At 42.3% G+C, this 15,460-nt stretch overlaps 1 long non-coding RNA gene across 1 annotated transcript; it reads left to right on the top strand.

The window, feature by feature from the left end:
* Nucleotides 1-511: 511 nt before the first annotated feature.
* On the top strand, nt 512-9,571 carry LOC140543372 (uncharacterized). The gene is made up of 3 exons (XR_011978176.1): nt 512-615; nt 9,008-9,287; nt 9,519-9,571. It is a non-coding gene; the product is annotated as an uncharacterized lncRNA (long non-coding RNA).
* Nucleotides 9,572-15,460: the final 5,889 nt, after the last annotated feature.

Here is a 15,460-nt window from a genome sequence, read left to right as displayed (position 1 = left end):
CTTACAGGCTTTCAGGACTCCAGGACCCCCCCTCCTTCCTAATGGTGGATCCATCAAACAAGGGTCTGTCCATTCCAACTATTTGTGTGACTCGATATCTATCTGACTGCAAGTGTGTAAGAGTTAGGTCATCATTCAGTTTCTATACATATATTGACGTTTTTTTTTGTCTTTTTTGTCTAAAAGGTTTAGGACTTTCAGATCCCCTCCCTCCCTGACCGTAGATTCAGCCACCATCAATCTGTCCATCTGCAGCTGTGTCTGCCTCACTCCCTATTGTTCTGCAACTGTGTAAAAGGTAAGTGATCTTTCAGTTTCAAAACCTGTATTGATTGTCGTTGTTATCATTTAGGTTCTGAGGATGCCAATACCCCTTCCCTCCCTGATGGTGCATCTGTCCATCAAGGGTCCATACATCTGTCACTGTGTATGGCTCGCTATCTGTCTGTTTGCTACTGTCTAACAGGTAGGTGATCATTCAGTTTCTATACATGTATTGACACTGTTTGTTGTCTTACAGGTTTAGAGGATGCCATTACCCCTTCCCACCCTGATGGTGCATCCATCTGCCACTGTGTACGGCTCGCTGTCTATCTGTTTGCTACTGTCTAACAGGTAGGTGATCATTCAGTTTCTATACATGTATTGATTTTCTTTGTTGTCTTATAGTTTTAGAGGATGCCATTACCCATTCCCTCCCTGATGGTGCATCTGTCCATCAAGGGTCCATCCATCTGTCACTGTGTACGGCTCGCTGTCTATCTGTTTGCTACTGTCTAACTGGTAGGTGATCATTCAGTTTCTATACATGTATTGACTTTCTTTGTTGTCTTACAGGCTTTCAGGACTCCAGGACCCCCCCTCCTTCCTAATGGTGGATCCATTAAACAAGTGTCTGTCCATTGCAACTATTTGTATGACTCGATCTTTCTGACTGCCAGTGTGTAAGAGTTAGTTCAACATTCAGTTTCTATACATGTATTGATTTTCTTTTTTGTCTTACAGGTTTAGAGGATGCCATTACCCCTTCCCTCCCTGATTGTGCATCTGTCCATCAAGGCTCCATAGATCAGTCACTGTGTACAACTCGCTGTCAATCTGTTTGTTACAATCTAAAAGGTAGGTGATCATTCAGTTTCTAAACATGTATTGATTTTCTTTGTTTTACAGGTTTAGAGGATGCCATTACCCCTTCCCTCCCTGATGGTGCATCTGTCAATCAATGGTCCATCCATCTGTCACTGTGTACGGTTTGCTGTCTATCTGTCTGCTACTGTCTAACAGGTAGGTGATCATTCAGTTTCTATACATGTATTGACTTTCTTTGTTGTCTTACAGGTTCAGGACCTTCAGAACCCCTCCCTCCCTGACTGTAGATCCAGCCACCATCAATCTGTCTATCTGCAGCTGTGTCTGGCTCACTGTCTATTGTTCTACAACTGTGTAAAAGGTAAGTGATCTTTCAGTTTCAAAACCTGTATTGATTGTCTTTGTTATCTTTAAGGTTCTGAGGATGCCAATACCCCTTCCCTCCCTCATGGTTCATCTGTCCATCAAGGTTCCATCCATCTGCAACTGTGTCCGGCTCGCTGTCTATCTGTTTGCTACTGTCTAACAGGTAGGTGATCATTCAGTTTCTATGCATGTATTGATTTTCTTTGTTGTCTTACAGGTTTAGAGGATGCCATTACCCCTTCCCTCCCTGATTGTGCATCTGTCCATCAAGGCTCCATAGATCAGTCACTGTGTACAACTCGCTGTCAATATGTTTGTTACAATCTAAAAGGTAGGTGATCATTCAGTTTCTAAACATGTATTGATTTTCTTTGTTTTACAGGTTTAGAGGATGCCATTACCCCTTCCCTCCCTGATGGTGCATCTGTCAATCAATGGTCCATCCATCTGTCACTGTGTACGGTTTGCTGTCTATCTGTCTGCTACTGTCTAACAGGTAGGTGATCATTCAGTTTCTATACATGTATTGACTTTCTTTGTTGTCTTACAGGTTCAGGACCTTCAGAACCCCTCCCTCCCTGACTGTAGATCCAGCCACCATCAATCTGTCTATCTGCAGCTGTGTCTGGCTCACTGTCTATTGTTCTACAACTGTGTAAAAGGTAAGTGATCTTTCAGTTTCAAAACCTGTATTGATTGTCTTTGTTATCTTTAAGGTTCTGAGGATGCCAATACCCCTTCCCTCCCTCATGGTTCATCTGTCCATCAAGGTTCCATCCATCTGCAACTGTGTCCGGCTCGCTGTCTATCTGTTTGCTACTGTCTAACAGGTAGGTGATCATTCAGTTTCTATGCATGTATTGATTTTCTTTGTTGTCTTACAGGTTTAGAGGATGCCATTACACCTTCCCTCCCTAATGGTGCATCTGTCCATGAAGGGTCCATCCATCTGCAACTGTGTACGGCTCGCTGTCGATCTGTTTGCTACTGACTAACAGGTAGGTGATCATTCAGTTTCTATACATGTGTTGATTTTCTTTGTTGTCTTACAGGTTTAGAGGATGCCATTACCCCTTCCCTCCCTGATGGTGTATCTGTCCATCAAGGTTCCATCCATCTGCCACTGTGTACGGCTCGCTGTCTGTCTGTCTGCACCTGTCTAACAGGTAGGTGATCATTCAGTTTCTATACATGTATTTATTTTTTTTGTTGTCTTACAGGTTTAGAGTATGCCATTACCCATTCCCTCCCTGATGGTGCATCTGTCCATCAAGGGTCCATCCATCTGTCAATGTGTACGGCTCGCTGTCTATCTGTTTTCTACTGTCTAACAGGTAGGTGATCATTCAGTTTCTATACATGTATTGATTTTCTTTGTTGTCTTATAGGCTTTCAGGACTCCAGGACCCCCCCCCTCCTTCCTAATGGTGGATCCATGAAAGAAGTGTCTGTCCATTGCAACTATTTGTGTGACTCGATATTTTTCCTACTGCAAGTGTGTAAGAGAGAGTTCATCATTCAATTTCTATATATGTATTGACTTTTTTTGTCTTACAGGTTTAGGACCTTCTGAGCCCCTCCCTCGCTGACCGTAAATCCAGCCTCCATCAATCTGTCCGCCTGCAGCTGTGTCTGGCTCACTGTGTATTGTTCTGCAACTGTGTAAAAGGTAAGTGATCTTTCAGATTTAAAACCTGTATTGACTGTCTTTGTTGTCTTTCAGGTTCCGAGGATGCCATTACCCCTTCCCTCCCTGATGGTGCATCTGTCCATCAAGGTTTAATCCATCTACCACTTTGTACGGCTCGCTGTCAATCTGTTTGCTGCTGTCTAACAGGTAGGTGATCATTCAGTTTCTATACATGTATTGCTTTTCTTTGTTGTCTTACAGGTTTAGAGGATGCCATTACCCTTTCCCGTCCTGATGGTGCATCTGTCCATCAAGGTTCCATCCATCTGCCACTGTGTATGGCTCGCTGTCTATCTGTTTGCTACTGTGTAACAGGTAGGTGATCATTCAGTTTCAATACATGTATTGATTTTCTTTGTTGTCTTACAGGTTTAGAGGATGCCATTACCCCGTCCCTCCCTCATGGTGCATCTGTCCATCAAGGTTCCATCCATCTGCCACTGTGTACGGCTCGCTGTCTATCTGTTTACTACTGTCTATAATGTAGGTGATCATTCAGTTTCTACACATGTATTTATTTTCTTTGTTGTCTTACAGTTTTAGAGGATGCCATTACCCCTTCCCTCCCTGATGGTGCTTCTGTCCATCAAGTGTCCATCCATCTTTCACTGTGTACGGTTTGCTGTCTATCTGTCTGCTACTGTCTAACAGGTAGGTGAACATTCAGTTTCTATACATGTATTTATTTATTTTTTGTTGTCTTACAGGTTTAGAGGATGCCATTACCCATTCCCTCCCTGATGGTGCATCTGTCCATCGAGGGTCCATCCATCTGTCACTGTGTACGGCTCGCTGTCTATCTGTTTTCTACTGTCTAACAGGTAGGTGATCATTCAGTTTCTATACATGTATTGATTTTCTTTGTTGTCTTACAGGTTTAGAGGATGCCATTACCCCGTCCCTCCCTCATGGTGCATCTGTCCATCAAGGTTCCATCCATCTGCCACTGTGTACGGCTCGCTGTCTATCTGTTTACTACTGTCTATAATGTAGGTGATCATTCAGTTTCTACACATGTATTTATTTTCTTTGTTGTCTTACAGTTTTAGAGGATGCCATTACCCCTTCCCTCCCTGATGGTGCTTCTGTCCATCAAGTGTCCATCCATCTTTCACTGTGTACGGTTTGCTGTCTATCTGTCTGCTACTGTCTAACAGGTAGGTGAACATTCAGTTTCTATACATGTATTTATTTATTTTTTGTTGTCTTACAGGTTTAGAGGATGCCATTACCCATTCCCTCCCTGATGGTGCATCTGTCCATCGAGGGTCCATCCATCTGTCACTGTGTACGGCTCGCTGTCTATCTGTTTTCTACTGTCTAACAGGTAGGTGATCATTCAGTTTCTATACATGTATTGACTTTCTTTGTTGTCTTACAGGCTTTCAGGACTCCAGGACCCCCCCCCCCTTCCTAATGGTGTATCCATCAAACAAGGGTCTGTCCATTGCAACTATTTGTGTCACTCGATATCTATCCGATTGCAAGTGTGTAAGAGTTAGTTCATCATTCAGTTTCTACACATGTATTGACTTTTTTTTTGTCTTACAGGTTTAGGACCTTCTGAGCCCCTCCCTCGCCGACCGTAGATCCAGCCTCCATCAATCTGTCCATCTGCAGCTCTGTCTGGCTCACTATGTATTGTTCTGCAACTGTGTAAAAGGTAAGTGATCTTTCATGTTCCAAGGTTGCCTTTACCCCTTCCCTCCCTGATGGTGCATCTGTCGATCAAGGTTCCATCCATCTGCCACTGTGTATGGCTCGCTGTCTTTCTGTCTGGACCTTCTGAGCCCCTCCCTCGCTGACCATAAATCCAGCCTCCATCAATCTGTCCGCCTGCAGCTGTGTCTGGCTCACTGTGTATTGTTCTGCAATTGTGTAAAAGGTAAGTGATCTTTCAGATTTAAAACCTGTATTGACTGTCTTTGTTGTCTTTCAGGTTCCGAAGATGCCATTACCCCTTCCCTCCCTGATGGTGCATCTGTCCATCAAGGTTTAATCCATCTACCACTTTCTACGGCTCGCTGTCAATCTGTTTGCTGCTGTCTAACAGGTAGGTGATCATTCAGTTTCTATACATGTATTGATTTTCTTTGTTGTCTTATAGCTTTAGAGGATGCCATTACCCCTTCCCTCCCTGATGGTTCATCTGTCCATCAAGGGTCCATCCATCTGCAACTGTGTACGGCTCACTGTCTGTCTGTTTGCTGCTGTCTAACAGGTAGGTGATCATTCAGTTTCAAAACCTGTATTGACTGTGTTTGTTGTCTTTCAGGTTTCGAGGATGCCATTACCCCTTCTTTCCTGATGGTGCATCTGTCCATCAAGGGTCCATCCATCTGCAGCTGTGTCTGTCTATTGTTCTGCAACTGTGTAAAAGGTAAGTTATCTTTCAGTTTCAAAACCTGTATTGACTGTCTTTGTTGTCTTTCAGGTTCTGAGGATGCCAATACCCCTTCCCTTCCTGATGGTGCATCTGTCCATCAAGGTTTAATCCATCTACCACTGTGTACGGTTCGCTGTCTATCTGTCTTCTACTGTCTAACAGGTAGGTGATCATTCAGTTTCTATACATGTATTGACTTTTTTTTGTCTTACAGGTTTAGGACCTTCAGAGCCCCTCCCTCCCTGACCGTAGATCCAGCCACCATCAATCTGTCCATCTGCAGCTGTGTCTGGCTCATTCTCTATTGTTCTGAAACTGTGTAAAAGGTAAGTGATATTTCAGTTTCAAAACCTGTATTGACTGTCTTTGTTATCTTTTAGGTTCTGAGGATGCCAATACCCCTTCCCTCCCTGATGATCATTCAGTTTCTATACATGTATTGACTTTCTTTGTTGTCTTACAGGTTTAGAGGATGCCATTACCCCTTCCCTCCCTGATGGTGCATCTGTCCATCAAGGGTCCATCCATCTGTCACTGTGTACGGCTCTCTATCTATCTATTTGCTACTGTCTAACAGGTAGGTGATCATTCAGTTTCTACACATGTGTTGACTTTTTTTTGTCTTACAGATTTAGGACCTTCTGAGCCCCTCCCTCGCTGACCGTAGATCCAGCCTCCATCAATCTGTCCGTCTGCAGCTGTGTCTGGCTCACTGTGTATTGTTCTGCAAATGTGTAAAAGGTAAGTGATCTTCCAGTTTTAAAACCTGTATTGACTGGCTTTGTTGTCTTTCAGGTTCCGAGGATGCCATTACCCCTTCCCCCACTGATGGTGCATCTGTCCATCGAGGTTCCATCCATCTGCCACTGTGTACAGCTCTCTATCTATCTATTTGCTACTGTGTAACAGGTAGGTGATCATTCAGTTTCTATACATGTATTGATTTTCTTTGTTGTCTTACAGGTTTTGAGGATGCCATTACCCCTTCCCCCCCTGATGGTGCATCTGTCCATCAACGGTCTAGCCATCTGTCACTGTGTACGGCTCGCTGTCAATCTGTTTTCTTCTGTCTAACAGGTAGGTGATCATTCGGTTTCTTTACTTGTATTGATTTTCTTTATTGTCTTGCAGGTTTAGAGGATGCCATTACCCCTTCCCTCCCTGATGGTGCATCTGTCAATCAATGGTCCATCCATCTGTCAATGTGTACAGCTCGCTATCTTTTTGCTACTGTCTATAATGTAGGTGATCATTCAGTTTCTACACATGTATTTATTTTCTTTGTTGTCTTACAGGTTTAGAGGATGCCGTTACCCCTTCCCTCCCTGATGGTGCTTCTGTCCATCAAGTGTCCATCCATCTTTCACTGTGTACGGTTTGCTGTCTATCTGTCTGCTACTGTCTAACAGGTAGGTGAACATTCAGTTTCTATACATGTATTGGCTTTCTTTGTTGTCTTTCAGGTTTCGAGGATGCCATTACCCCTTCCTCCCTGGTGGTGCAACTGTCCATCAACGGTCCATCCTTCTGTCACTCTGTACGGCTCGCTGTCTATGTGTTTGGTACTGTCTCACAGGTAGGTGATCATTCAGTTTCTATACATGTAATTATTTTATTTGTTGTCTTACAGGTTAAGAGGATGCTATTACCCCTTCCCTCCCTGATGGTGCATCTGTCCATCAAGGGTCTATCCATCTGTCACTGTGTACGGCTCGTTGTCTATCTGTTTGCTACTGTCTAACAGGTAGGTGATCATTCAGTTTCTGTACATGTATTAATTTTCTTTATTGTCTTACAGGCTTTCAGGACTCCAGGACCCCCCCCCCATCTCGTTCCTAATGGTGTATTCATCAAACAATGGTATGTCCATTGCAATGATGTGTGAGTTACTCGCTATCTGTCTGACTGCAATTGTGTAAGAGTTAGGTAATCATTCAGTTTCTATACATGTATTGACTTTTTTTTGTCTTACAGGTTTAGGACCTTCTGAGCCCCTCCCTCGCTGTCCGTAGATCCAGCCTCCATCAATCTGTCCGTCTGCAGCTGTGTCTGGCTGACTGTGTATTGTTCTGCAACTGTGTAAAAGGTAAGTGATCTTTCAGTTTCAAAACCTGTATTGATTGTCTTTGTTATCCTTTAGGTTCTGAGGATGCCAATACCCCTTTCCTCCCTGATGGTGCATCTGTGCATCAAGGGTCCATCCATCTGCAACTGTGTACGGCTCGCTGTCTATCTGTTTGCTACTGACTAACAGGTAGGTGATCATTCAGATTCTATACATGTATTGATTTTCTTTGTTCTCTTACAGGTTTAGAGGATGCCATTACCCCTTCCCTCCCTGATGGTGCATCTGTCCATCAAGGTTCCATCCATCTGCCACTGTGTCCGGCTCGCTGTCTATCTGTTTGCTTCTGTCTAACAGGTATGTGATCATTCAGTTTCTATACATGTATTGATTTTCTTTGTTGTCTTACAGGTTTAGAGGATGCCGTTACCCCTTCCCTCCCTGATGGTGCATCTGTCCATCAAGGTTTAATCCATCTGCCACTGTGTACGGCTCGCTGTCTATCTGTCTGCACCTGTCTAACAGGTAGGTGATCATTCAGTTTCTATACATGTATTGATTTTCTTTGTTGTCTTACAGGTTCTGAGGATGCCATTACCCCTTCCCTCCCTAATGGTGCATCTGTCCATCAAGGGTCCATCCATCTGTCACTGTGTACGGCTCGTTGTCTATCTGTTTGCTACTGTCTAACAGGTGTGGTGGAAGTTGAGAAACAACACAACCCTGTCTTGTATTGCAGTGAGTAATAACTTTATTCGAGCAACAGAATATAGTCGCTGCTTAACAAGTATGCATGGCTTTCTTATATACATAGGAAATGAGGAAGTTGAAACAGTCACAGCCAGTTTCAGTTCTTGTCGACAGCGTCTGGTACACAAAAACATCTACTCCCCACCACATTGTGGTACAACAGACTGCATATTGAAATTCTGCAAGTGTACATACACATATTAGAAACACTCACAGACTTATTCTACCATATAGGGGCATAAACATGAGCAACCAGCACATCAGAGTGTAACTACTCCTAACTTAAGCTTTATGATGACTCACAGAGTACATGTTCTATACATGTGCCATAGTCTTGCATACTGCATAGGAGAGAAACAACATAACTTGATTACAATACATTGAAGTATACTTGCATACTACTAGATTAAGAATCACACACAAAGTAATAAGGTTTCCCGTAACACAGGTAGGTGATCATTCAGTTTCTATACATGTATTGACTTTCTTTGTTGTCTTACAGGCTTTCAGGACTCCCCTCCTTCCTAATGGTGGATCCATCAAACAAGTGTCTGTCCATTGCAACTATTTGTGTGACTCAATATTTATCTGACTGCAAGTGTGTAAGAGTTAGTTCATCATTCAGTTTCTATATATGTGTTGACTTTTTTTTGTCTTACAGGTTTAGGACCTTCGGAGCCCCTCCCTCGCTGACCGTAGATCCAGCCTCCATCAATCTGTCCGTCTGCAGCTGTGTCTGGCTCACTGTGTATTGTTCTGCAACTGTGTAAAAGGTAAGTGATCTTTCAGTTTCAAAACCTGTATTGACTGTCGTTGTTGTGTTTCAGGTTCCAAGGATGCCAGTACCCCTTCCCTCCCTGATGGTGCATCTGTCCATCAAGGTTTAATCCATCTGCCACTGTGTACGGCTCGCTGTCTATCTGTCTGCACCTGTCTAACAGGTAGGTGATCATTCAGTTTCTATACATGTATTGATTTTCTTTGTTGTCTTACAGGCTTTCAGGACCCCAGGACCCCCCCCCCTCCTTCCCAATGGTGGATCCATCAAACAAGTGTCTGTCCATTGCAACTATTTGTGTGACTCGATCTTTCTGACTGCAAGTGTGTAAGAGTTAGTTCATCATTCAGTTTCTACACATGTATTGACTTTTTTTTTTTTTTTTGTCTTACAGGTTTAGGACTTTCAGAGCCCCTCCCTCCCTGAACGTAGATTCAGCCACCATCAATCTGTCCATCTGAAGCTGTGTCTGCCTCACTGTCTATTGTTCTACAACTGTGTAAAAGGTAAGTGATCTTTCAGTTTCAAAACCTGTATTGATTGTCTTTGTTATCCTTTAGGTTCTGAGGATGCCAATACCCCTTTCCTCCCTGATGGTGCATCTGTGCATCAAGGGTCCATCCATCTGCAACTGTGTACGGCTCGCTGTCTATCTGTTTGCTACTGACTAACAGGTAGGTGATCATTCAGATTCTATACATGTATTGATTTTCTTTGTTCTCTTACAGGTTTAGAGGATGCCGTTACCCCTTCCCTCCCTGATGGTGCATCTGTCCATCAAGGTTCCATCCATCTGCCACTGTGTCCGGCTCGCTGTCTATCTGTTTGCTTCTGTCTAACAGGTAGGTGATCATTCATTTTCTATACATGTATTGATTTTCTTTGTTGTCTTACAGGTTTAGAGGATGCCGTTACCCCTTCCCTCTCTGATGGTGCATCTGTCCATCAAGGTTTAATCCATCTGCCACTGTGTACGGCTCGCTGTCTATCTGTCTGCACCTGTCTAACAGGTAGGTGATCATTCAGTTTCTATACATGTATTGATTTTCTTTGTTGTCTTACAGGCTTTCAGGACCCCAGGACCCCCCCCCCTCCTTCCCAATGGTGGATCCATCAAACAAGTGTCTGTCCATTGCAACTATTTGTGTGACTCGATCTTTCTGACTGCAAGTGTGTAAGAGTTAGTTCATCATTCAGTTTCTACACATGTATTGACTTTTTTTTTTTTTTTTGTCTTACAGGTTTAGGACTTTCAGAGCCCCTCCCTCCCTGAACGTAGATTCAGCCACCATCAATCTGTCCATCTGAAGCTGTGTCTGCCTCACTGTCTATTGTTCTACAACTGTGTAAAAGGTAAGTGATCTTTCAGTTTCAAAACCTGTATTGATTGTCTTTGTTATCCTTTAGGTTCTGAGGATGCCAATACCCCTTTCCTCCCTGATGGTGCATCTGTGCATCAAGGGTCCATCCATCTGCAACTGTGTACGGCTCACTGTCTATCTGTTTGCTACTGACTAACAGGTAGGTGATCATTCAGATTCTATACATGTATTGATTTTCTTTGTTCTCTTACAGGTTTAGAGGATGCCGTTACCCCTTCCCTCCCTGATGGTGCATCTGTCCATCAAGGTTCCATCCATCTGCCACTGTGTCCGGCTCGCTGTCTATCTGTTTGCTTCTGTCTAACAGGTAGGTGATCATTCATTTTCTATACATGTATTGATTTTCTTTGTTGTCTTACAGGTTTAGAGGATGCCGTTACCCCTTCCCTCTCTGATGGTGCATCTGTCCATCAAGGTTTAATCCATCTGCCACTGTGTACGGCTCGCTGTCTATCTGTCTGCACCTGTCTAACAGGTAGGTGATCATTCAGTTTCTATACATGTATTGATTTTCTTTGTTGTCTTACAGGTTTAGAGGATGCCATTACCCATTCCCTCCCTAATGGTGCATCTGTCCATCAAGGGTCCATCCATCTGTCACTGTGTACAGCTCGCTGTCTATCTGTTTTCTACTGTCTAACAGGTAGGTGATCATTCAGTTTCTATACATGTATTGATTTTCTTTGTTGTCTTACAGGCTTTCAGGACTCCAGGACCCCCCCCCCCCTTCTTAATGGTGGATCCATCAAACAAGTGTCTGTCCATTGCAACTATTTGTGTGACTCGATATTTATCTGACTGCAAGTGTGTAAGAGTTAGTTCATCATTCAGTTTCTATATATGTATTGACTTTTTTTTGTCTTACAGGTTTAGGACCTTCTGAGCCCCTCCCTCGCTGACCGTAGATCCACCCTTCATCAATCTTCTCAATTCAATAAGTAACTGATAAGTTCTGCTGGTGACTAAAACTTTATTTTACTGAACAAGCTAGTATGTTTTAACCAACTGACCCCACTAATAACTTCTAAAAAAACTGGTAACTTTAGTAACTTTAACAGAAATTCTAACAGGAAAGAAAAATGAGATCTAGCTCAAACTGAGCCAACGTTCACTATGTGCTTGTTCAGTTGATGAACACTTATATTGTGCAAACTCAAAGTCTGCTGTAATTTGAACGATTAGCCATTCTTGATTCAGATGTTACATTCTGGGTGGCCGTTAAAACAAAATACAATCAACTATACAATCAATCAACCAACCTTTATTTCCCTTGAAAAATACAGTTTTTACAATAGACGAGGATTGAAAGAGAAAAATCTATTTTATTTGATATATTTTATCTAAAATGAATGAAGGTAAATTAATAAATTAAAAACATTAAAAAATAAATTCAAGATAATAGAAGATTAAGAATAAATGATATGATAAAATAAACTAATTTAATTAGTAAAGTATACAAATATGATTTAATATTAAGATATTAAGAAAAACAATATTAAGAAAAGATTAATAAACAAAACTGACACAAATAAAACCAGAATATGGAGATAAAATATAAAATATGACAGTACAAGTCAACTTTTAAAAAATAACATTTAAAAATAAAGTAGATCAAAGTAACATCTAAATAAATGAAATAAATGAATAAAATATAATAACTAAAATAAATAAACTAATACATTATTTGGTTAGAAATGAAATAATTCAGTATCCATAGCAACCACTTGTCTGCTTTTCTGGAGGAACTGTCTCTCCTCTAGATCTGAATCGGGTCTCTGTAGCTCGCCGCTTGCCGCTAACCCTTGTGTGAAATCCTGACTCCTGACCTGGAGCTTGGAGGAATCACTGTCTCCGTGTTTAGCTTGTTTTTCCTCTTTCTGTCACTTTCTAGCGCTTATTTTTTATAGATCTGTTTAGTGATCTACTGCGTCGTACGTTTATCAAAAGACTCAACAAAAAGCGGAGCAGCAGTTTTACCTACAACGACGTTTATTTCAGTGCCCAAATCAACTGCAGGCGGTAAGTTTCTACTTTATTAAGGCTGTTTCTGGACTTTTTGAGTGTGAGAAGTGTGGCATGTTTAGTCTAGACCCTTTTTCCTCCACTAGTGATAATGATAGTGTTTGTACTAAATGTGAGCTAGTTAGCTCTGTGGAGGAGAAAGTGGAGCAGTTGGAGGTGAGCATCATGGCTTTACTAAAGGATACAGAGTCACTGGTAGCAGCCCCGGATGCCTCAGGGAGAGCTAGCACCCCCCACTCCGGCGTTAGAGCCCTCACAGCGGGGCGAATGGGTGACGTCTCGGCGGCATAGCCGGAAAGCTAAGGCTAATGCTAGCGCTAAGGCCGAATCTAGCCCACCCGAACACCAGTGGCGCTGAGTCTTACAGCCCACCCACATCGCTAAATCGCTGGATGTCCAAGTAGAGGGGTTCCACCCTGCCTGGAAGGACAGCCTTAGTCAATATGGAAAGACACTCATTAAAGCTCGCTCAGCGTGTTTGGCCTTGCTGATCGAGAAAAACAAAAACAACCCCAGAGTACTTTTTAGAGAGATCTCTAAACTTACTAAAAGCCAGACAGATTCTCAACCCCAGATTCCAACATCCTTAACCAGTAATGCTTTTGTGGATTATTTTATTAATAAAATAGAAAATATTAGACAACAAATCCAACCCTGCTTATTAAATCAAACATGACCGTCTGCTTTAGAACATAACTCAGTTGTAGAACAAAGGCTGGAAGCCTTCAACCCACTTCCACAGCCAGAACTAGAAAAAATGATTTCCTCAGCAAATTATACAACCTGTACACTTGACCCAATTCCCTCTAAAATACTAAAAGAAATACTCCCAATTATAGTCAGACCTCTTTTAACTATTGTAAACTCATCCCTTAGCTTAGGGCATGTACCGAAAACCCTTAAATGAGCAGTCATAAAACCTTTAATCAAGAAACCAAATCTTGATCCTAGTGTATTGTCTAATGACCATGTTAAAACCTAAATGGACTCTTAACTATCTGCCACTATTAATATCACCACTATTAACTATCATTACTCTGACCATCACTGCCATGACAATATTAAGTTCTACTACACCACGATTATTATATTATGATTATGATCAGAGCAGTTTAACAGTATAGATGGTTTGGTAACTTTTACCAATAATTTATAAATAGTTCTGACCAGAAGAGGATGGGTCCCCTTTGTGAGTCTTGGTTCCTCCCAAGGTTTCTTCCTCCAGCTCTGAGGGAGTGTTTCCTTGCCACTGTCACTATTGGCTTGCTTACTGGGGGTCTTGGATCATTCAGGTCTTTTTATGTTATCTTTTACTAATTACTAATTATGTAAAGCTGCTTTGTGACAACAAGAGTTGTAAAAAGTGCTATACAAGTAAATTTGACTTAACTTGACTTGACTTGACTTGAAAGGTTTAAATGACTCCAGAGAGCTGAGCTTTAGTCACTCCTTCTCTGTGACTAGAAGCAAGTTTTCCCAGTTAAGTACATATTTATTTTTTATTCAGCTCGTTGCGCTCGGCATGTAATTGCGTTTCAGTGACGCAACAAAGCTTCGGTTCCACCGATCACGTGATCTCCGGTACTTTTGGTTAGACTCTGAACTGCTGTTTGAGACGTGAGTCTGAGAGCGTCAAGCGACCGTCCCTACTTTATAGTCTTTAATATCAGCTTTGCCACCACCACAGCTCTTCGACTTCGTCTTCACCTGCTCCCACTGTCTCCTGTTTTCCATGTGCCCGTGTTCGGCAGGCGGCTTCCCTTAGCAGCAGCGTCGTGGCTTCAGCACCGTTTGGAAAAAGACCGACGCCAGGATCATCGTCTTCGGCCCCCTGCTCACCTACCGACGAGTAAGAGAGAAGTTTACCGGCTCTTCGCTCCACTGCTGGCTGCTGATTTTTCTGGGAGATCTTTGCGGCAGGTCCTCTTCCACAGAGAGGCCTCACCCGAGCTGCCTGGGGTCCGACGTTCTCTCCGGGAACATCGAGAAGCTGCCACGACAGGGCTGACTGGCCCTTCCCAGTCCCACCAGTCAGGTTAGTGTAAGAGGATTTCCTCGATTTTATAAGCATTAATTCTGTGATTTCTCTGCTTGTATTAAAAAGTAAGAGATCAGTGTCACTCATAGTGTTTCAGACAAACCCTGCAGTATCGAGACTGTGTCTGTGTCCCCGCATGATTTATAATCGTAAAGTCAGAAAATCGTCTTTATCAACTTTATTAGAATTGATACAGGTTCATTCTGCTTTACAAATTCCAAATCCGAGTTCTAAATTCTGAGTTTCGAATTCCAAGTTCTAAATTCTGAATTCCACATTCCTAATTCCGAGTTCCAAATTTTAAATTACGAATTCCACGTTCCGAGTTCCAAATTCTAAGTTCTGAATTCCAAATTTCAACTTCAGAATTCCGAATTTTAAGTTCTGAGTTCCGAGTTCCAAATTTTTCAATTTTGAATTCCACGTTCCGAGTTCTAAATTCTGAGTTCCGAGTTCTGAATTCTGTGTTCCAAATTCCGAGTTCTAAATTCCGATCAGGGGAATACTCTCTGCTCTGCATCAAAGCATTGTTTGCCTTCCGCAGTAACTCCTTCGACTGAACAACAATTCAATTCCATTTGTTCCACTAATCCATCCACTGTGTTGTCAGGTATCCCTCCCAATTCGAAATTCTACTCAGTGATTGACTTGGCTAATGTATTCTTCAGTATCCCTGTGCAGGAGGATAGCAGATTCTGGTTTGCTTTCACTTTTAAGGGGAAACGTTATCAGTGGTGTGTTATGCCACAGGGATGTTGTGATTCACCAACTTTCTTTTCACAAGAATTGAAACGGAATCTAGAATCATTCCTGCCACCCGGGGGCAGCACTCTGATCCAATTTGTAGATCTTTTTGTTATGTTCAGAGTCTAAGGAACATTGTAAAATTTTCAC

The sequence above is a fragment of the Salminus brasiliensis genome, chromosome 21 (genome assembly GCF_030463535.1).
Source record: "Salminus brasiliensis chromosome 21, fSalBra1.hap2, whole genome shotgun sequence".
Classification (NCBI taxonomy): Eukaryota; Metazoa; Chordata; class Actinopteri; order Characiformes; family Bryconidae; genus Salminus; species Salminus brasiliensis.
The sequence above is the reverse complement of the archived record's forward strand: the minus strand, read 5'-3'. Positions and strand labels throughout refer to the sequence as shown.